The sequence below is a fragment of the Hypanus sabinus genome, chromosome 14 (assembly GCF_030144855.1).
Source record: "Hypanus sabinus isolate sHypSab1 chromosome 14, sHypSab1.hap1, whole genome shotgun sequence".
Taxonomy (NCBI): domain Eukaryota; kingdom Metazoa; phylum Chordata; class Chondrichthyes; order Myliobatiformes; family Dasyatidae; genus Hypanus; species Hypanus sabinus.
The window spans coordinates 25516879-25540477 of record NC_082719.1 but is presented as its reverse complement, the minus strand read 5'-3'; positions in this window follow the sequence as shown (position 1 = coordinate 25540477).

The window sequence follows — 23599 nt, the reverse complement described above, 5'->3', positions numbered from 1 at the left end:
CTGTGAAGATTTGAGATGTGGTTTCATTATGGTGGATTGGAAAACAATGCCAAGATACATAATTGTTAATGAGTAATCAGTAGATTTCAATAATTAATACATAACTTGCAGCAAATAATGGTATAAAAATCCAAGAGCAGAATTAGCGAAGCTTTAGCTAATGAGAGAAGTTACATTTGCTACTAGACCAAATGAATAGGCTTATGACAGTACCAAAAGGGGCGGTCAGACTACAGAGTAGATAGATCTACTTTTGTTTCTATTTTAAAATTATTACTCAGCTGCAAATACTTAATATTACCTACAGCAGTAACTGCATTTTCTGCAAGCTGCTCTCCCAGAATGCCTGGAAAGCTGAATCTCCACCTGTGTGCTCTTACCCCAGGCAGCGCTCCTTTCACAAACAATCTCTGCTCTCAGCCCTCTCTACAACCCCACCTGCAGGTCTCTGATCTCCAGAGAAGACTGTCATTGCTCTAGACTCCATTTTGTCCCTTGTTCAATGTCCAATCTAAAAACACAACAGCACTCATCCTAATACGTCTGTCAGTACTTCTGATGAGCAAAACTGAATTTTCATCAATACTCTGAACAAGTGCTTTCCTAGTAGCCAGTGAGAAGCCAGTGAGAAACACAAAGGTTTGCAGTATTCATTTATTTATTCTTATTCAGAGATGGTCCTTCTGGACCATTGACCTGAAATGCCAGCAACCCACCCATTTAACATTAGCCTAATCACAGAAAAATTTACAATAACCAATTAAGCTACTAACTGGTATTTTGTGGACTGTGGGAGGAAACCGGAGCACCCAGAGGAAACCCAGATGCACACAGGCAGTGTCGATATTGAACTCCGAACTCTGGGTCGCCCCAAGCTGCAGTAGGGTTGCACTAACTATTACACTTACCATGGCTCCCTTTTTGTTCAGCTCCAAATCATCATCATCATAATTTCTCTCATATCCACAGTAAATGCAACTTTAATTTAATATAGTTGGCTGTATCATTGTATGTCGCGCATAATAATGTCATAGAGTCATAGTAAAGTACAGCACAATGACCCATGCTGAAACCATTTAAAGTGCCTACACCCATCGAACGGAAGTGGGACCATAGCCCTCCATACCCCTACTATCCATGTATGTATCCAAACTTTGCTTAAACATTGAAATTGAGCTTGCATGCACCACTTGTGCTGGCAGCTCACTCCACACTCTCATGACCCTCTGAGTGAAGAAGTTTACCCTCATTCCCCTTAAGTTTTTCACCTTTCAGCCTTTGCACATGACTTCTGGTTGGACTCTCACCCAAACTCAGTGGAAAAAGCTTACTTGCATTCAGCCTCTACATACTCCTCATAATTCTGTATACTTCTATCAAATCTACTGTCAGTTTCCAATGTTCTAAGGAATAAGGTCCTAACCCATTCAAACTTTCCTTATAACTCAGCTCAACCAGACCTAGCAACAACTTTATAAATTTTCTCTGTACTCTTTCAACCTTATTTACACCTTTCCAGCAGGTAGGTGACCAAAAATCACACACAATATTCTAAATTAGGCCTTACCAACATCTTATACAACTTCAACATAAAATCCCATCTCCTGTATCAATACTTTGACTTATGAAGGCCAATATGTCAAAAGCTTTCTTTACAACCATGTCACCTGTGACACCATTTTCAATGAATTATGTACCTGTATTCCCAGAAGCCTTTGTTCCACCACACTCTTACCAATCACTGTAAAAAACCTACCCTGTTTGGTCCTTCCAAAGAACAACACCTTGCACTTGTCTACATTAAATTTCATTTGCTGTTTTTCAGCCCATTTTCCAGCTGATCATCTTCCTCTGCAAGCTATGATAGCCTTCCTTGCTATCCACTGCACCCCCAATCTTGGTGTCATCTGCAGACTTGCTGATCCAGTTAACCACATTGTCCTCCAGATTGTGATATATGGTAGATGACAAACACCAACGAACCCAGCACTGATCTCTACGGCACTCCACTTGACTCAGGCCTCCAGTTAGAGAGGCAACTATCTACTACCACTCTCTGGCTTCTCCCACAAAGCCAATGTCTAACACTATTTACTACCTCATCTTGAATGGCAAGCAGCTGATCCTTCTTGACTAACCTCCCATGTAGGACTTTGTCAAATGCCTTGCTAAAGTCCATGCAGACAACATCCTCAGCCTTGCTATCATCCACTTTCTTGAAAAACTCTACAAGATTGGTTGAACATGATCTACCACGCAGAAAGCCAAGCTGACTATCCTTAATTCATCCATTTCTATCCAAACACTAAAAATCCAGTCACTTAGAATACCGTCCAGTAACTTTTCCAAGACTAATGTCAGACTCACTGCACTATAATTTTGTGGTTTATGTTTAGAGTCTATCTTAAACAGCGGAGTAACATCGGCTGTCCTCCAATCCTCTGGTATCTCACCTGTCACTAAGGATGATTTAAATATCTCTGTTAGGGCCCCAGCAATATCTGCACCTGCCAAGGGAGCTCTTTGTCAGACCCTGGCAATTTGTCCACCTTAATTTGCCTCAGGAAAGCAAACACCTGCTCCTCTGTAATCTGTATAGGGTCAATGAAGTTGATGCTGTTTTGCCTCACTTCTGTAGACTCTCTCCATCTCCTGAGTAAATATGGATGCAAAATAATTATCCAAAATCTCACCCACCTCCTTTGAGTTCATAATGATGTTCCAGAGGATCAATTTTGCTTCTTGCCATCGTTTTGCTCTTAACATATCTGTGGAATCTCATAGGATTCTCCTCCACCTTGTCTGCTAGAGCAGCTTCATAAACAAGAGAAGTTCTGCAGATGCTGGAAATCAAAGCAACACACACAAAATGCTGGATGATCTCAGCAGACCAGGCAGCATCTATTGAAAAGCGTACAGTCGATGTTTCAGGCCGAGACCCTTCAGCAGGACTGGAGAAAAAAAGCTGAGTAGAGTTAAAATGTTGTGGGGGTGGGGGTGGGGGTGGGGGAAGAGGAGAAACTTAGGTGATAGGTGAAACCAGAGTGGGAGGGGTGAAGTAAAGAGCTGGGAAGTTGATTGGGTGAAAACGATACAAGGCCGGAGAAGGGAGAGTCTGATAGGAGAGGACAGAAGGCCATGGAAGAAAGAAGTGGGGGAGGAGGACCAGAGAAAGGCAATGGGCAGGCAAAGAGGTAAGATGAGAGAGGGAAAAGGGGATGGGGAAAGGTAAAGGGGGGCCATTACCGGAAGTTTGAGAAATCCATGTTCATTCCATCAGGTTGGAGGCTACCCAGACGGAATACATGGTGTTGCTCCTCCAACCTGAGTGTCACCTCATTGCAACAGTGGAGGAGGCCATGGATTGACATATCAGAATGGGAATGGGAAGTGGAATTAAAATGGGTGGCCACTGGGAGATCCCGCTTTTTCTAGTGGATGGAGCGTAGGTGCTCGGTGAAGCGGTTTCCCAGCCTGTATCAGGTCTCACTGATGTACAAGAGGCCACACTGGTTGCACCGGACACAGTATATGACCCCAGCAGACTCATAGATGAAGTGTCACCTCACCTGGAAGGACTGTTTGGGGCCCAGAATGGTAGTGAGGGAGGAGGTGTAGGGCCATGTGTAGCACTTGTTCCACTTGCAAGGATGAGGACCAGGAGGGAAATCAGATGGGAGGGATGAAAGGACAAGAGAATTGCATAGAGAACGATCCCTGTGGAAAGCAGAAAGTGGGGGTGGGGGGGCGGGGAAGATGTGCTCGGTGGGGGGATCCCGTTGGAAGCAGATGCTGGTAGAGTGGTAGGTGACAACACGAGTAACGCAATCCCTGGTTGGGTGGTGGGAGGATGGTGACAGCAGACGTGGGTGAAATGGAAGAGATCTGGTTGAGGGCAGTGTTGATGGTGGAGGAAGGGAAGCCCTTTCTTTGAAGAAGGAGGACATCTCCTTTGTCCTGAAATGAAAAGCCTTATCCTGAGAGCAGATGCAGTGGAGATGGTGGAATTGAGAGGGGACAGCATTTTTACAAGTAACAGTGGAAAGAGGTATAGTTCAGGGAGCTGTGAGAGTCCATGGGTTTATAATAGACATCAATAGATAAACTGTCTCCTGAGATAGAGACAGAGAGACTGAGAAAGGAGAGGCAGGTGTCAGAAATGTACCAGATATATTTGAGGGCAGTGTGGAAGTTGGAGACAAAGTGGATGAAGTCAGTGGGTTCCACTGGTGTGGTAAACAATGGTCTGGTGCTCCTTAGTAGGATCCTGTTCAAGGGGTAAGTAAGAGGAGGTGTCTGAGAGCTGTCACAGGGCCTCAGCAAGTACAAATCAATATGCCAGACTTTACAGTACCCCCTCCCACCACCTTACCTGCAGGTTTGATGGCTAAGTTAGGATCAGTGTGGAGAGAGTGGAGAGCAGTGCGTTTAGAAGGAGTGAGGTTGGAATTGGAGAGAGCAGTGTTGAAGTTGAGATGGTTGATGTCCTGTCAGCATTTAGTGATAAAAAGGACCAGAGCAGGCAGAAGACCAGAATGGGGCGTCCGGGAAGAGGAGGAGGGTTGAAGATGGGAGAAGGGGCCATTGGGGAGGATGGTGGAGACCCTGCATGGATGAGAGCTAGGATCAGAGGGGGGAGGGGAATGGTAGTGTCTGAGGAGAGAGGAGTGTGGTGCAGGGTAGGAAGGGTGAGAGGAAGATGGAGTCTCCGAGGACCCAAGAGCTGGTGGTGGGACCTGAGAGACACGGGATTGCAGACTGCTGTTGGGGGAGGGGTGACGAGGTTTCCACTGGCAGCAGGCAAAGACCTGGCCTGGACGTGTTGTCGGTCAAGGTCCAGGCTGGAATCTAGGTTGGAGGTTGAGCAATCGGCACTTTGAAGGTGTCCGAGGTCATTCAAGCCCACGTTGACGACAGTGGTGTCACAGTTTTGAACCTGCTCGTGATCGTTAGAACCGTTGAGGTCGCAGCAGGGATCACAGTGCGAGCTTGCTGGCATTGGAGATGGCAGGTTCTACAGTCTGTTTACAGGCAATCTTCCAATCCTTGCAGGACATGAAAGAGTTGAAGAACCGGCAATTAAAGCATACGGCTCCAGGTGGCAAAAGAGGTTATCCCGGAGCTGTGGAAGTGACTGGGATAGAGGCAACAGGTACCTCCTCGTGGTGAAAAGCGTGCCACGTAGAACATGGTGGGAGAAGTTGTCCTTTGAATGTGAGTATCTGGGGTCCTCAGAGGGTCCAAATTGAGAAGTTTGAAAATGAATCTGGAAGCCATGTGGTACAAGCTTGCAGCGAAGACACGTTCCCATCTTCATGCCTTCTTTTAGCCCTCCTGATTTCTTTCTTAAGTATTCTCTTGCGTTTGTTATATTCTATAGGCACACCCAATTTGTTCCTACCTACAAAGACCTGCTATGCACCTCCTTTTCTTTTCTTAACCGGTGTCTCAATATCTCCTGAAAACCAGACTTCCCTACACTTGTTATCTTTACCTTTTATTCTGACAAATTTTGTACTCTCAAAATGTCACTTTTAATGGCCTCCCACTTACCAAGTACACTTTTTCCAGAAAACAGCCTGTCCCATTAAACACTTGCCAGATCATTTCTGATACCAACCAGATAGGCCTTTCTCCAATTTACAATCTCAGCCTGCAGTAAAGACCTATCTTTTTAGAAATCTACTTTGAAGTGAATGACATTGTGATCACTAGATTCAAAGTTTTCCCCTACACAAACTTCAGTCACCTGCCCTGTCTCATCAGATCAAGTATTGCACACTCAGTCTAAGTACTGACTAAGAGAACATTCCTGAACACGTTTGATACACTCTATCCCATCTAGTTATTTTACAGTATGACAGTCCCAGTCAATATGTGGAAAGTTAAAATCACCGACTATAACAACATTATATTTCTTGCAACAGTCTGTGATCTCTCTACAAATTTGTTTCTGTGAACCTCTTGGATTGTTGGGTGGTCTGTAATGTAGCCCCATTAACCTTTCTTATTTCACAGTTCCACCCATATCGGCTCACTAGACAAATTCTCCAGTCTGTCCTGACTGACCACTGCTGTGACAGCTTCCCTGATTGGTAACACCACCGTTCCTCCGTGAATCTCTCCTGCTCTATCCTACCTAAAGGAATGGCTCCTTGGAATACTGAGCAGCCAGTCCTGCCTTTCCTGCTACTGTCTCGTTATTGGCTAGAATATCATAATTCCAGGTGTTGATCCATGCCCTGAGTTCTTCTACCTTCCCTGCAATTGAATGTGAATATATTGGACTGGATTACATTGGCAGCAAGTACATCTGAGCATTCATTTCTAGTCCTAAACTTACTCAAAGGGTATCACATAATTTGAAAGGCTAAGGGACCAGAAACACTGGCACATCTAACCTAGCTCCATTCATTGGAACATGATCACTGGCTTTCATTAAAAAGTAAATTGGTGAGGAATGAGCATATAGGAAGGAGACTGAAAATCTGGATGAATGGTGCCACAACAACCTTAGCAAAACCGAAGTACTAATTATTGACTACAGGAGGAAGAAGCTGGAGATCTGTGAGACTGTCCTGATTAGAGAATCGGAGATGGAGAAATTCAGCCATTTAAAATTCTTTTGGTGTTATCACATTCGAGAATCACATACAGTAAGTGTCATCAGAAAGGAGGGGAATGGGAACTGGAATTGCTTTTGGTATTTCATGAGAGCTGAACTAACCTTGGGGACACACCTGTTTAAATGTGGATGTCTCATTCATTGGTCCTTAATGGGATCCAGATGGCAGCAATTCCAGGGGATGAGGGCACCTATGGAGAGTCTTTCTCCTTTTATGTCCTTGCTCATTTTCCAGACAAAACGATTTGTAAGGAGAAAGCTAGCAAATACATGACTAAAAGCATTGGATATCTGTAAAATCTGGAAGTCAGCAAAGGTCTCTTACCTCTTGCCACACTTTTCTTGGTAGATTTTGCAACTTGATACAATCAAAGAAAGCATCATTCTCTAGCAGAATCAAAGCAACAGACAAAAGCAATTCGAACAACACTTCACCTACAAGTAGACAATGCTTTACTTATATCAGAGTCGGGGAGTCATACAGCACAGAAACGCCCTTCAGCCCACCTTCTCCATGCTGACCAACAGGTACCTATCCGCACTAATCCCATTTACCAGCACTTAGTCCACAGCCTCTATTCCTTGGTTCCAAAATGCAGCCTCTGCATGAAGTATTACAGGTTGATTAGGATCACAGTCATCCTCTTCTGCATTCAGCACATAATTGTGTATGCACCCTACTGACATCATGTAAAAGTAGTAAAGATGCTCCATAAAAATAGGTGCTACCTATCTGAAACTCAGAGTGCAGATTGTCAAGGACTGGACAGTCCACTGTTGCTGGATATTTTCCAGCTCATTACTTGGTAACAATAGCACTAAGATAACACATTCTCATTTATTTTTGTCGTGTTTTCTACAATGAGCAGCGACTGCAAGTGATTATGCCTGTGATGTTACTAACAAAGAAATCTGGAAGGTCATTATAATCCCATCTCAAAATAAAACAACAGGGGGGAAGGTGTCATTGTACCTAGGAGCAGAATTGGACATTTTGACATATCGAGTCTGCTCCTTCATTCCATCATGGTTGATTTAGTATCCTCTCAACCCCAATGCCCTGACTTCTTACTAATCAATGACTTGCCTCCACAGCCGCCTGTGGCGATAAATTTCATGGATTCACCTCCCTCTGAGACTCCTCCTCATCTCTGTTCCAAAGGGATGCCTTTCTCTTCTGCAGCTGTACCCTCTGGCTCTAGAGTCCCCCACTATAGGAAACATCCTCTCCACAAGATCCAAGAATTTGGGTAACTGGTTCAGATAAAAGTGTGGAACTGGTTCTGAATCCAATCCAATTTGCTTTCTGCCCACCCACCAGCCTCTCACTCCCATCTAGCTTTGCAGTATTTCTAGTCAAGATGAAGGCAGGGGAAGATATCATGGTCTTACTGAAGGTAATCAGACACAGTGCTGTGATTGGCTGGGTGTATAGAAGAAAGTACACACCCACTACTATGATTAAGGGACAGGGGATGTATTGTTTCAGAGGTACAGAAAGAGCAGAGAGAGCAAGGACTCAAAAGGCTACGGAAATTTGGCATTTTACGGATGACCCTCACCAATTTTTACAGAAGCACCATAGAAAATATTCTGTCTGGATGCGTCAGAGCTTCTTATGGAAAATGCTCTGGCTAAAAATACACAAAGCTACAGAGTGTTGCAAAGATGGGTCAGTCCATCGTGAAAACCAGCTTGGACACTGCCTACACTTTGTGCAGTGCTGGGAAATCAGCCAACACTATCATGGATCCACCAACCCAGGATGTTCTCTGGCAGAAGACAAAAACTTCGAAGGATGTACCTCCAGGCTCAAGGAGAGCTTTTGTCTCACTGTTGTACAATTAAGATGAACACTTGACTGCACGATCTACCTCAACATGGCCCTTATGTTTTATTGGTCTACCTGTGCTGCACTTCCTCTGTGAATGCAAATGCCACACTATACTCTGCATTCCATTACTGATTCTCCCTTTGAACTGGCTCAAAGTATTGGCTGTATGTTTTGTAATGATCTATATGAATGGCATGAAAAATAAAGCTTTTCAGTGTATTTTGGTGCATGTGATCATAATAAACCAATTATCCATGATCAGCTACTGTGGTAGCAGAGAGAAGGGGAAGGAGGGAATTGAATGCTGTGCTACGTGTGAGACAAGGATCCTTGTCCAACATTTTATCACTGGCAGGACCTCTGTTCCCTGGCAGCTCTGGCAAAGAGCATTTCCAGTGCAACACAGTCCATGCTCCCCCCAGGACTAAAAATGGGGCAACGCATAAGGAATGTTGTGATCTGGTGAATCCCAACATTGAAAGCAAGACAGGGGCAAAAAATAAATAAATTGCCAAATACTGAAAGAAATGGAAACATGAGGAAATCTGCAGATGTTGGAAATTCAAGCAATGCACACAAAATGCTGGTGGAACACAGCAGGCCAGGCAGCATCTATAGGGAGAAGCGCTGTCGACATTTCGGGCCAAGACCTTTTGTCAGGACTAACTGAAAGGAAAGATAATAAGAGATTAGAAAGTAGGAGGGAGAGGGGAAAATGCGAAATGATAGGAGAAGACCAGAGGGGGTGGGATGAAGCTGAGAGCCAGAAAGGTGATTGGCAAAAGGGATACAGAGCTGGAGAAGGGAAAGGATCATGGGACGGGAGGTCTAGGGACAAAGAAAGAGGGAGGAGAGGACCAGAGGGAGATGGAGAACAGACGGAGTGATGGGCAGAAAGAGAGAAAAAAGGGAGGAGGGGGGAAAAAACTAAATATATCAGGGATGGGGTAAGAAGGGAAGGAGGGGCATTAATAGAAATTAGAGAAGCTTCTCCCTATAGATGCTGCCTGGCCTGCTGCGCTCCACCAGCATTTTGTGTGTGTTGCTGAAAGAAATGGATATTGTTTTCTACTTCCTGCTTAAGTAAACAATCTCAGAATGATCATGTTGGGATTTTGTTACTAAGCATTGTTTTCCCATGCAATTATTTTAAAAATACATATTCAAGTTTGCCTTGATCATGAACAGTTCTATAGATTTTAAGAATATTCAGGTCCATTCAAAATAAATTGAGGAGTGATTAAACGGTAAAGACAGTAATTGAACTGTATCTTGTACTAACTTCAGGCCATTACAGTACAAATAAAATATAGAATTTCTGTCTTGTTTCAGTGCAGCTTGGGATTTCATTCAGGATGTTTTGACTCATTACCTCAAGGCGGTGAATCAAAACATCTTGGAGGATTCTTCCTGATCACCGAGGACAGCTGCAAAACGGAAACTGAATTTATTATGCACATTTCCGGTGCACCTAAAAGCTCCTTGTGCACTGAAATATTTTGATAAAACAGCTTGTGATGTGGACACGTTAGCTCCATTTACTGATGCAGTATTTGGCTTATCATGAGTCAGATACACATCAGACTGATTCAGCAGCACAGATCCTGCAAGCTGAGATATATGTATTTTTTTACTTACTGGCAGATTTGTACCAGAGAACAATTTCAAAATATGCTTCTTCCATTACACGTAAGAGGCCATGTACTTCAAAATAGGCTCACAATATACTGTATGTAAAATGGGTTTCAGAAAGCAACAGGAATGTATTCTTGTGCAGATACAGTGGATTAAAGATGCATATTGGTGTAGACTCCAGAAGGTATGTACACGCCAGGGAACAGGAATTGTGCTCTGAGCATCCCAGCACATTGGCAGCCAGAAACAGAAACGCTTGCATCAATGCTGTCTACATTTTGGATGCACAGTACCACTTCTGGAGGCAGTGCCAAGAGCAGTTCTCTTTAATTCGGTCTGCAGTTAGCAGTCTCAGTGGAGACTCCACCACTCCTCCATCACAGTTAAAGTGAGAGATCAGGAGAACCATCCTGGAAATTAATAAAATTATGCGCTCACAATGCATTTAAATAATTTCCAATTTTGTACAACGTACCCTGAAAACCTAACATGGTGCAGAACAATGGAGTGATGGGCCACAAATTTACACATATCTACATTACCAACATCCTTCCTCTTACTTTGCTGCAGGGTCTTGCCAGCAGAGATAGATGGCGTGTCTAATGTTGCCTCAAAGTAATACTCATTTTGTTGCAGTGGTGAGGTTTTGCTGAGCAGAGAATGGAGAATAAGTGCTGTCAACCTCAAAATGGTGGGCACCTCTTGCAGCTCTCCTTGTGGGCTAAGGGGAGGAAGTTTGGCTCGGTGAAACTTCTAGTTCCAGAAATCATGCTTGCAAGCTTGTTCACGCAAATCCCAGTATCATTCAATGTCTTCCCACACTGCCACATCCCTTTCTGTGCCCCCATGCCCTTGCGTTCCTGCTTGCCTGTTTCTGCTGCTGTAGCAGGCTTTTCCAACCATTGCTTGTCCTGCACTATTCCCTACATATCCTGTTTCCTTCTGTGCACCTACCAAGAGCATGGAATAGGTGGGGAGGGGAGGTAAGCACGAGACAGAAGGAACTAAAACATATTACATTTTGAAGTACTTTTCTAGTAGCTCTTGCCTTTAGGAGTAGATGGCATTTTTCCTTGTTTTCTGTTGAGGGCAAATTCAGTGTCAGAACAAACTGCATTCTGCTTCAAGGCAATACTAAGTGTGTTGATTTCTTTTTTTCTCTTCTTACCTTCACTGGACTCTACAACAAAGTACCGGAGACATTGAAACAATTTTTTTTGAGTATTTAAAGCAAGCTGTAGTTAAAGTGATTTTAATTTTTGAGTTAGGATGTAAAATCTGATGGAAATATCTTCAAAGACTTGCTGCTTAACAAAATTTGAATTTACACTGCCTCTAACACAGCAAAACATCCCAAGGTGCTTCACAGAAGCATTATCAATCAAAATGTAACACAAACCACATTGTGAGATATTTAGATATGTAATCTAAAAGTGCAACAAGGATGTAAGATTCCTTTTACAAGAGGGCGAGAGAGAAGATGAGGGATTTGGATAGGGAATTCCAGAGGGGGCCTTGTCAAGCAAAAGCGTAGATACAGTGTTGGGGTGATTAAATCTGTGGATGAGGACGAGGCTGAAATTAGAATGACACCCATACCTCAGAGAACTACGGAGGAAGTGGAAGGGTGAACAAAAGCCATAGGGGAGTCTGTAAGTGTTCAAATATAGCTATTGCTTAACCAGAAACAAAAGAGCTCAATAAGCACAGGTGTGATGGATGAACACTTCTGGATACAATTCAGGATGTGGGCAGCAGAGTTTTGTACATCCTGATACTGAGGATTAAACAGGTGAGCAGGTCCAGGAGAGGGCTGCAAGTCATGTGTAGAGGTATAGATGAAGATTTCAGCAGCAGGTATCGTACAAAAGGTGTGATATTAGATGATGTATTGGAAATAGAAATAGACAGTCTTAAACAATTACAAACGCCTTCACCTTATGTTTTCCTAGGCAATTCAATTATTTTATTTGCCTTCATAAATGTCAAGGATGTTTGTGCTCATTAAGTTTAGACCTTGAGGAAAATGAAGTAACTTCTGTTCACGGCATTTCAGGCTTTGGAACTAAACTATTCATTAGCATACAAATAATTAATATTTTATTTAAATACATTGTCTACTAATAATTATTTGGTTTGCTGCTTAAATCACTGCATAGAAACAAAAGTCATATGAAAGGTATCATGAATGTTTTCAAAGAAAACCTTCAAAATCTTGGTCTGAGATCAAGTACATTTTGCTCATGAGCTGGATTCAAAATTCAAAATCTTTAACTGTGCCCTTTCTCTATGTGTATTTGATATTTCCATTTTAACCATCTTGAATTGTTTCTGAAAAAGTGTACCTTATTGCCATATTCGAAGAAGTTTTTGGAATTCAAATTGGGGTCTGACAAACTGAGCAAGTTTTATCAAATATTTTCTTGGCAGACAGATACTTTAGCTGTCCGGCTGTGTTTAAGTTGAAAAAGGGTTAAGCCCTGTAGTTGAAATGATTTATTACCCACACCTCATAATAATCATTCATTTATGATATCTTGGTCTAGAAAAGTGAAATCCAAAATCAAGAAATTCTGATATGTTGATTTTGTTAAGCTAGATAGGTAAAAATTGGAGTTAACATGCATGCATATGTCATAGGTATATCTCCAAAAGTGATTGGAAAGGGATTGAGAAGAAAAATAGAATACTATGTCTTTAAAATCAAAGATTTTTCCATTTTGCCAATTAGATGTTTGATTGAAACATAATACGCAGGTAACCTAACCTTATTTAGATTGTTCCAAGAACTGTCTGGTGAGGTAGAATACTGCAAGTCCATGTCATTGGTTCATTGGGGAGACCGACAGCGGGTTGCTGCATGATCTTGGCTGTAGGACAGACCAGGCCCTCATGCCACAGGGTCGCCTGTTGTTGCATGCCAGGAAAGGCAAATCCAAGGCTGGGTTAGGGGCAGACCCCTCACATTGGTACTGTGCTTTAGTGTTTGTTCAATGGAAGAGAAGCTGAACTGTATTCGTCTGCAGACTGCTGTGAGCTTGTTCTTACCGACAGCATCCACGTACCATCAATCTACAGGGCACTACACTCAGGAACTTAGGCTGCATCATATAATTTTTGTGTGACTGTATGTTTACTGCTATCTTATATGTGTTACATGTGCCTGGTGCTGTGTATAATTATCGGTATTGTGTTTCGCACCTTGACCCTGGAGGAATACTGTTTCGTTTGGCTGTATTCATGAGTATGCATGGTTGAATGACAATTATATTTGAACTTGAACTTGGACGTTGAGCTTTCTATCTCCGGAGGCTTCCTTTGGATTCTTGCACCAAGCTAATTTGTGTTCAACACAAATTATTAATAATTGTTGAGATAAATTTCATTCAAAGAGGGAGCTGGGATAGATTAGGTCCTTCACAGGTTGATGCTCTCAACATTAGTGCACTGAACTGAATGTACACTCTGTGCCCAAAGCCCTTTAATGAAGTATTAGTCATTGGCAGGCGTCTTCTCTGTTGTGTCTTTCAGGATACCAGAACAAGAGTTTCCTATTATTTTAGCAGTTGCACAGTAGTAGTCACAAAGGACTTAACTTTTAAGTGTATTGTCAGATCTGCCACTTCTTGAAGATGGAATAATGGAAGCAGGACAAAAATTATAGACCCTACAAAGTCGAGAGATGTGATTGTTCTCTGGTACATTGTCTTGAAAGAAGTTTTGTCAGTGCTAAAAGAACAAACAAGGTGTGGGTTTTCTGTCATATCCAAAAAGCGATCCAGAAAAAAATACAGGACAGATTTAATCCAGCTAGTCATTTTGCCATCAGTCTTTCAATCAACAGGAAAGTAATGGATGTTGCATTTTTTTTTACCAGTAGCACAAAGTAAGTGTCAGTGAGCCGGCTCAGCCAGGACCATGTGACTTTAGACGTTATTATACCTTGGTCTAAGCATGGGCAAGAGATTTGTATTGCAGAGGTAAGCTGCAGTAACTGGACGTGATGGTAATATTGATGATGTCATAAGGAATATAGTATTAATTGTGTTGTAGAGAAATACACCTTCAGCCAATAGTGTCAGAGCCAAATATCAATCCTACATTAATCATAAATTTTTATTGCTTCATTCGATATTGAGGGTGAGTGCAGAACACACACCAGGAGGCCAGTATGCAGGATATTCCACTGAACTTTATTGCTAATGCTGCTTGTGCAATATATGAACTTATTCCAGGAGGGTGTGGCTAACTGAGTGGCATAGCAATAACAGTTAACTACCACAAGGGGCAGTGCAGAGAGACCAGCTTTGCAGGATAGAAACATAGAAAACCTACAGCACAATACAAGCCCTTCGGCCCACAAAGCTGTGCCGAACATGTCCCTACCTTAGAACTATCTACGCCTACCCATAGCCCTCTATTTTTCAAAGCACCATGTATCCATTCAGGAGTCTCTTAAAAGACCCTATCATTTCCACCTCCACCACCGCTGGTAGCTCATTCCATGCACTCGCCACTCTGCATAAAAAACTTACCTCTGACATCTCCTCTGTACCTACTTCCCAGCACCATAAAACTGTGCCCCCTCATATTAACCACTTCAGCCCTGGGGAAAAGCCTCTGACTATCCACACGATCAATGCCTCTCATTATCTTGTACACCTCTATCAGGTCACCTCTCATCCTCCGTTGCTCCAAGGAGAAAAGGCCGAGTTCACTCAACCTATTCTCATAAGGCATGCTCCCCAATCCAGGCAACATCGTTGTAAATCTCCTCTGCACCCTTTCTATGGCTTCCACATCCTTCCTGTAGTGAGGCGACCAGAACTGAGCACAGTACTCCAAGTGGGGTCTGACCAGGGTCCTATATGACTGCAGCATTACCTCTCGGCTCCTAAACTCAATCCTATGACTGATGAAGGCCAATGCACCGCATGCCTTCCTAACCACAAAACTTTATTGCTAATGCTCCTTGTTCCATATGTGAACTCATTCCAGGTAGGAGTGGCTCGTGGCATAGGAATACCTCTGTTAACTACCACTACACTTATAGTCGCCAAATTCTCTTCAACTCCCCAGATTCTAGCACCCGCCTACATACTAGGTTCAATTTACAGAAGCCAATTAACCGAGCATCACACTCGTCTGAAAACCAGAGCACATGGAGTGTACCCACGCAGCTCACCCACAAGGAGTATGTCTCAGCTCTGAACATGTTGCACCTGTGGTTAGGATTGATCCTTGGCCTCTGGTGCTGTGGGGCAGTGCACCACTGCTCCACTAGTTATGCCACTGTGTTACCCTTCAGGCAGTATTGTATAAAAGGTGACATTAAAGAGTTTTAGTAAGACTGAAGTTAATGGGAAACAAGGGATTTACAGTCCTATCACGATGGAAGGTAGCCTTGTCCATTAGCAATTAAATTTCAGTGCCATTATTTTGCTCAGCTCCATAGTGCAGTGCCCTAGAGCTAATCATATTCAGCTGTTTTGTGACCTTCCCTCCATGACAAGTTCAGAATGGGGAAAGTTTGTTCATAATAATTCCATGAAACAACCTAAGGAGACAGCAAACATATCCCCCGCTTTCAAGCTGGCAGAGTTGTTTTTCTTTGTTGTGCTTTGTGGCACATCAGATAGCATTTTTTTTTTGCCATTTCCTTAGCATTTGTCTGTTTTTTTACGAGGCCGAGTTGCTAGCTCCACAGCTGGAAAGCGTGCAAAGAGGCAGCTGGATTTGAACCTGGGATCTGATCCCACTACACCACCAGCCAGCTGGCCAGCAGAGTGAAGCTTGGTAACTATGGACCTGTGCACCTAACATCAGTGGCACAGAAGATACTGATGTGCACTGAAAATGGGCTGAAAATTGGCAATTGGAATTTGACCTAGAAAAATGTGAGATGAATCATTTTCAGAGAGCTAATGAAACTATTAGTGGAATTGGGAACCTTGGAGCACAAGTCCATAGATCTTTGAAGGGGGCAACACAGGTAGATACTGTGGTGAGGAAGGCATGTTCCTACAGTGGCATTCATTTGTTTTAGGCTGGAACGGAGGAAGTTAAGAAGAGATGTGACAGAGGTGTATATAAAATTATGAGGGATTTGGGTCAATAACTTTTCTCCTTATCACTGATAGGTAAAACTAAAGGACATAGTTATAGGTTAAAGGGAAAAGACTTCATCAGGTACGAAGGGGTCCTTCATCACCCGAGGATGGTAAGTACTTGCAATAAACTATTTCATAAAATGGCTGGAGCTGGGTTTCTGGCAGTTGACAGCATTTACGAAGTGTCCGAATGAGCACTCGAATCATTCAGGCAAAGAGTGCAATGAACCAATTGATGAATAATAGGATTAATATGGAAGGGTGTCTGCAGGTCAATACTGACCAGTGGACCAAATGGCCTGTATCCACAGTTATGATTCTATCACTCTATCACTCTGTTATCAGCCACAAACCAAAAGTTACTTGTATGGCAATAAGAACTCACACCAAACAAAAATTGGTACCATCTTCATGACGGAGTCTAACTCCGTCGTGAAGATTTATTGTAATACTATTAATACTACTTAATGTAGTATTTATTGTAACACTATTAGTATATTTCCCACCATCCAGGGGCTCAGTATTAACGAGAATGTTAACATAAATGGTGTGGTACATTGTAAGCCAGAAACAGGTTAACCAGTAACCAATGTTTCCCTCTGGACTTCCCAAAGTCCTCCCATTGCTTGTAAAATATATTCAGAATGAGATGGGCTGCTCTTGTTGAGCACACTCTCAATCACAGTCAGGAGTCTCAGCATCACCAGCCCACCCAGTGTGATTGTTATTCAACCATCTGGCACTCAACCCCTCCTCCAGCAGCAGAACAGTGTGTATCATCTGCAGCAACTCACCAGGGCTTCTTCCAAAATCTTTAACTTTCAACACCAAGAAAGACAAAGACAGTAGGTAAAAGTAAAAATGTTTCTCCTTGCAAGGGTCCTCCATGTGGACATTATTTTGTCTTGAAAATACATGGGTAGTCATGGCTGAATCTAAGTCCTTCAGCTCCATAACCAACAGCATTCTGGATTTGCTTCCATTAGATAAAATGCAGCGGTTCAAGAAAGTAGTTCACACATCACCTAGAACAGACAGGGATGCATTGCTGGCCTTGAAAGAAATAGAAATATCCCATAAATTGATGAAGAGAAACAAACAGTCAAATGGAACTATTGGCAAATACTTGAACAAGAACTAAATACAAGCCACTAGATTAACATTGCAAGTGTTCTCTTGTGAAGTGAAATAGGTTCAGCTCTACAGAAGGTATTCCCCAAAACAACAACGCAATAATGTAAACACAAGAATTTCTGCAGGTGTTGGAAATCCAGAGCAACACATACACCAAGTACTGAGAACTCAGCAAGGTCAGACAGCATTTATACTGAATAAACAGTAGTTGTTTTGCATCAAGATCCTTCATCAGGATTGGTGCTGGAGACTTTGGAGCATGTTCCTGCAGACCAATTTAGAAATAGGATCTGCTTAATAACTTTGCATTTATTTTCATAATGACTTTAAGTTATTTTGCAGTGGAAGTTAGTGATAATGAGCAAAACATTTAAATGAGAGATTTAGTAAGTACAGGGCTAAAAGGGAAGTAGAGGTCGGGGGTTGTGAATGAGCCGGTGGGCCAGGTTGGAGTCCCCCACAAGTTAAGGTCAGTGATCCCCAGAGGTTGGGTCAGCAGGCATGGAGGACAAAGGCCAGCAATCTACTAATCTACTGTATGAGCTCATTGGCTCCTAACTCTTCACCAAAGTGCATTCGAATTTCTTCATGACCTTGTTCAATTCACCTCCCGATATTCTGCTCTTCCGGTGTTGTGCTTCCACCCACAACTATATTTTACTGTAAACCAGCACGCTGTCTTTATGTAGTTACCTAGACTTCACTCCACCAGGTTGAGGAACAGTTATTACCTCTGACACATCAGGCTCTTGAACCAACATGGGGATAACTTCACTCACCTCAACACTGAACTGATTCCACTTTCAATGACTTTACAATTCCTGTTCTCAATATTTACTATTTATTTATTTATATTATTATTTCATGTTTTTTTTTCTTTTTGCCCTTGCGCAATTTGTAGTCTTTTGCATATTGATTGTGTTTCTTTTCATTTATTGTGGATGTCTACAAGATAATGAATCTCAGGTTAGTTTATGGTGAGGTATTTGTACTTTGATAATATATTCACTTCGAATTTTGTTCTCCAATCTCTGCTTAATTTCTCTTCATTCAAGTTATTGAGCTTCTTTTAACAACGATTCTTTAATTTAGCCATCTTATATTTTTTTAACCAATCATCCTCTCAACCAGAATCAATACATTCATTTTATTTTGTAAACTATGATGACTTAAACATAATCTTTAAACGGCACCGAGTAATTTAATGCTAAGGGTCTGAAATGAAAAAAAAAAATGGAAGAAAAATTGAAATACTCAACTGGTCAGTTGGCTTCTGCAGAACGAGGTAAAAAATAAATGTTTTCTCGTTAAACCTTTCACAACAGTGAACACACAAAACATCAACTGATTAGTTTGCACCCATTTACTGACCTGCTGGAATTTCCATTTATGAAGAGATTTATTTATTTATTTTATTACAGGGTTTTTTTTTGGAGATTATTAATTGTTGCTGTAACTTACTAGATTTTTAATTTCTTCCTTTCATTAGACACCTGGAGGAATTTCAGTGGAGATAAAATCAATTGTGCAAGTTAAAAACTTCAAAAATGCCATACTCAGAAGGTCATCGCCAGAACCTTAAGGACATGTGTGTATGCATTAATAAAATTTTTACATGCTCTTTCAAATGGGACTACATTTAATTTTCTGAGCTAATAATTAGTTAGAATTTTAAAGGTGAAATAATGGGAATGCTCTTAAAATTTTTGAAATGGGTGAGAGAATTCTGACAAAGGGCTCTTCTCTATGATATTATTAACAAAATGTATTTGAACATAGGTAGACTTTGTTTAATAATTCCTTGGTGTCATGGGGTATAACAACAACTTTAATTACTTTTTAAATTTGATATTCAAAATGCACATCAACTTGTTTACACTGAGGTTCTCATGAGTATCTACCAGCCAAGTTGTCTGGTAGGAGAGCTGTGTGATTTCTCTGATAGGCCACTCACTAATTTTCATTCAGAATCAAAGCAAGGTTCACAGCAGACTTCAATAAATGAAGGTACTTCATGGAGCTGCTGGGCTTAATGATAAGCAATTATATAAAGTCAAATTAAGGCAGTCTTTTGTGTGGCCCCTGAGAAATTTGTTTAGCTATACATGACAGCATTTCAGTGATTTATACCACTGCTCATTTCAATATCAGCATTATCTCAGTTAACTGAAGCAATTAATATGAAAATGAGTAATTCCATTCTCTCACACATGATAATAGGAAAAGAGCAAGCATGGACATGATGGTGTGTTTTCAGCTGAGAACAAGCTTCACAGAGAAGCAAATGTGAAGAGGTTGAAGCTAATGTCAAAGACTGCACAACTGCAAGCCTGTATGCATGGAGTTTGGCAGTTTATATCCACTTCCTTTACTTTTATTTAACTTTGATTAACCGAGAAACATTTTTGCCAGAGGATTTAATTAAAATCTGCTCCATTTACATCAAAAGGGAACAAGTATGCTTCAGAATTGGTACGAGAGACTATTTCCACTGATCTCTGCAGCAAAATTAACTCTTTTTGCACAATCTTTGCAAAGGAAAATTCTTGTGGCAGGTGCTTTATTTCGCCTCACCATGAGAAAACCAATAAAGTTTTCAAAGAATGAACAAAAGCAGTCACAAAGGGACATACTTACTGATCCAAGGGGCAGCCAGCTAAGCAATTTGTGCACAAATACCTCACACTTTATGCATTTCCATTTGTTATTCACAACTATTTAATGTTTATAAAGTGAGGATGTATTCCAATGTAGCTTACAATGTTCCATTCCCAACATTATTGTCATAGAGTCTAGTCCATGCTGAAACATTTAAACTGCCTACTCCCATCAACTGCACCCGGTTCATAGCCCTCCATACCCCTACCATCCATGCACAATCGAAACATCTCTTAAACGTTGAAATCGAGCTCGCATGCACTACTTGTGCTGGCAGCTCACTCCACACTTTCATGACCCTCTGAGTGAAGAGGTTTCCCCTCATATTCCCCTTAAACTTTTCAGCTCCAACCCTTAACCCATAACCTCTAGTTGCAGTCCCACCCAACCTCAGTGGAAAATGCCTGTTTGCATTTACCCTATCTATACCCCTCATAATTTTATGTACCTCTATAAAATCTCCCGTCATTCTTCTATGTTCCAAAGAATAAAGTCCGAACCTATTCAATCTTTCCTTATAACTCAGGTCTTCTAGTCCCAGCAACAACCTTGTAAATTTTCTCTGTAGTTTCTCAACCTTATTTACATCTTTCCAGTAGGCAGGTGACCAAAATTGCATCCAAATCTCCACATTAGGCCTCATCAACATCTTATACAACTTCAACATAACTTCTGTACTTAAGACTTTGATTTAAAGTGCCAAAAACTTTCTTGATGACCTGATCTACCTGTGATGGCACTTTCAATGAATTATGGACCCTTGTTACCAGATCCCTTTGTTGTGCTACACTCCTCAGTGCCCTGTGTAAGACTTACTGTGGTTGGTCTCACTAAAGTGCAACTTTAATGCACTTGTCTACATTAAATTCCATCTGCCACTTCTCAGTCTATTTTTCCAGCTGCTCCAGATCCCACTGCAAGTTCTGATAGCCTGCCTTACTGTCCACTATACACCCAATCTTGATGTCATCCGCAAATTTGATGATCAATTAACCACAGTATTACCCAGATCGTTGGTTTAGATGATAGACAACAAAGAATCTAGCACTGATCCCTGCAACACACCAACTGCACCAATATTGCTGGTAGAGTGCCTAGAGGAGGTGCAGACCAACTGGCAGATGTTCCCACTGACATCTTCAACATCTCCCTGAGCAGCACCACCTTTCCAACGTGCTTCAAGGCTGCCACCATCGTCCTCGTGCCAAAGAAGTCTTCAGTGTCCTGCCTCAATGACTACCGTCCCATTGCACTCAAATCCATCATCATGAAGTGTTTTGAAAGGCTGATCATGAGGCATATCAAGACCCTGCTGCCCCCCTCACTGGACCCCCTGCAGTTTGCATACCGTCACAACTGCTCAACAGATGACGCCATTGCCACCACCCTCCACCTGGCCCTAACCCACCTGGACAAAAAAGACACATACGTTCGGATGCTGTTCATAGACTTCAGTTCAGCATTCAACACAATCATCCCTCAGAAACTGATTGGAAAGCTGAGCCTACTGGGCCTGAACACCTCCCTCTGCAACTGGATACTAAACTTCCTGACTGGGAGACCTCAGTCAGTCAAGATCGGAGGCAGCATCTCCAACACTATCACACTGAGCACGGGGTCCCCCAGGGCTGTGTGCTCAGTCCACTGCTGTTCACTCTGCTGACCCACGACTGTGCTGCAACACACAGCTCGAACCACATCACCAGGTTCGCCAATGACACGACCGTGGTTAGTCGAGTCAGCTTACAGAGAGGAGGTGCAACTGTGTACCGTACCAGCGGTTATGGTCAAAATGACAATAAAAAGTGACTTGACTTGATAGTCACAGTCAACAGTCAATAGTCAGAGTGGCAATCATCTACTACCACTCTCTGGCTTCTGCCACAATGCAAATGTCTAATCCAATTTACTGTCTCATCTTGAATACCGAGTAAGTGAATATTTTTAACTAACTGCCCATGTGGGACCTTGTCAAAAGTCCATGTAGACAACATCCACGGTCTTGCCTTCATCAACTTTCCTGGTAACTTCCTCAAAAATTTCTATAAGATTGTTTCGATATGCCCTACCATGCACGAAGCCATGCTGACAATCCCTAATCTGTCCATGTCTATCCAAATACTTATATATTTGGACTCTTAAAATATCTTTCAATAACTTTCCCACTACTGATGTCAGGCTCACTGGCTTATTATTTTCTTAAATAGAGGAGCAACATTAGCTATCCTCCAATCCTCTGGTGCCTCACCTGTCGCTAAAAATTATTTAAATATCTCTGCTAGGGCCCCTTCAAATTCTGCACTTGCCTCCTACAGGATCTGAGGGAACACCTTGTCAAACCCTGGGGTTTTATCCACCCTAATTTGCCTCAAGATAGCAAGCATTTCCTCCTCTGTGATCTGTATAGAGTCCATAACCTCACGGCTGCCTCATTTCTCAGAGTCTGTGCCCATCTCAGGAGTAAATACAGATGTAAAAAATATAAAAAATCTATTTTGGATCTCCCCATTTCTTTTGGCTCTACTCATAGATTGCAATTCTGATCTTCCAGAGGAACAATTTTGTCCCTTGCAATCCTTTTGCTCTTAAAATACATCATCTGTAGAATCCCTTGGAATTCTCCCTCACCTTGTCTGCTAGGGAAACTTCATGCCTTCTTTTAGCCCTCTTGATTTATTTCTTAATTGTTCTCTTGTATTTCTTATACTCCGTAAGTACCTCATTTTTCCTACCTGCTCTTTTTTTCATTAACCAGGGCCTCAATAGCTCTTGAAAACCAAGGCTCTCTAAGCTTGTTATCTTTACCTTTTTATTCTGACAGCCACCTACAAGCCTTGTACTCTCAAAATTTCACTTTTGAAGGCCTCCCACTTACCAAGTGTACCTTTGCCAGAAAACAGCCTGTCCCTCCAAACACTTGGCAGATAATTTCTGATACCACCCAAATAGGCCTTTCTCCAATTCAGAATCTCAAGCTGCGGACAAGACCCATCCTTTTCCATAGTGATGCACCATCAATAACTCACACTGAGACGTAAGGCGAGATATCGGCTTTTATTGACTGGAAGAAGGAATCAGGAGTGAGTGTCCATCGTACTATGTCCTGGAGACTGAGGCCGAGCGTCAGGCCTCAATTGCCTTTATACAGGGGCCTGTGGGAGGAGCCACAGGAGCATTCAGCAAGGGGCATGTCCAGACAGGCAGTTCACCACATTCAACCCCCCTTTGTTTAAAAGAGTCCCCATGTGGCGAAGTTTCTTACAAGTCAAGTCTATCAGGTGGTCGAATCTGTCGCTGCGATCTACGTAGCACTGGCTGTGATCGCATGGATGCCGGCGACATTGGTGATTGCACAGGGGACGGAGGTTGCGCTTGTTCCTGCCCACTAGGCGCCGGTGATCCCTCACGCATGTGCGAGGCGCCTGGTATAAATGCGTACGAAACGCCCGGTATACAAGTGTCGTGAGGAGTCTGTGTAGGGCCTGGTGAGTACGGTGTCACCTCTGGTGCAGGGTTCACAGTTACCGGAGAACCTTCAGGGTAGTGGTCTGCTGCACCTGCGGGTGCCAGGTCGCGAATGGAGACCGTGTCCTCCCGCCCATC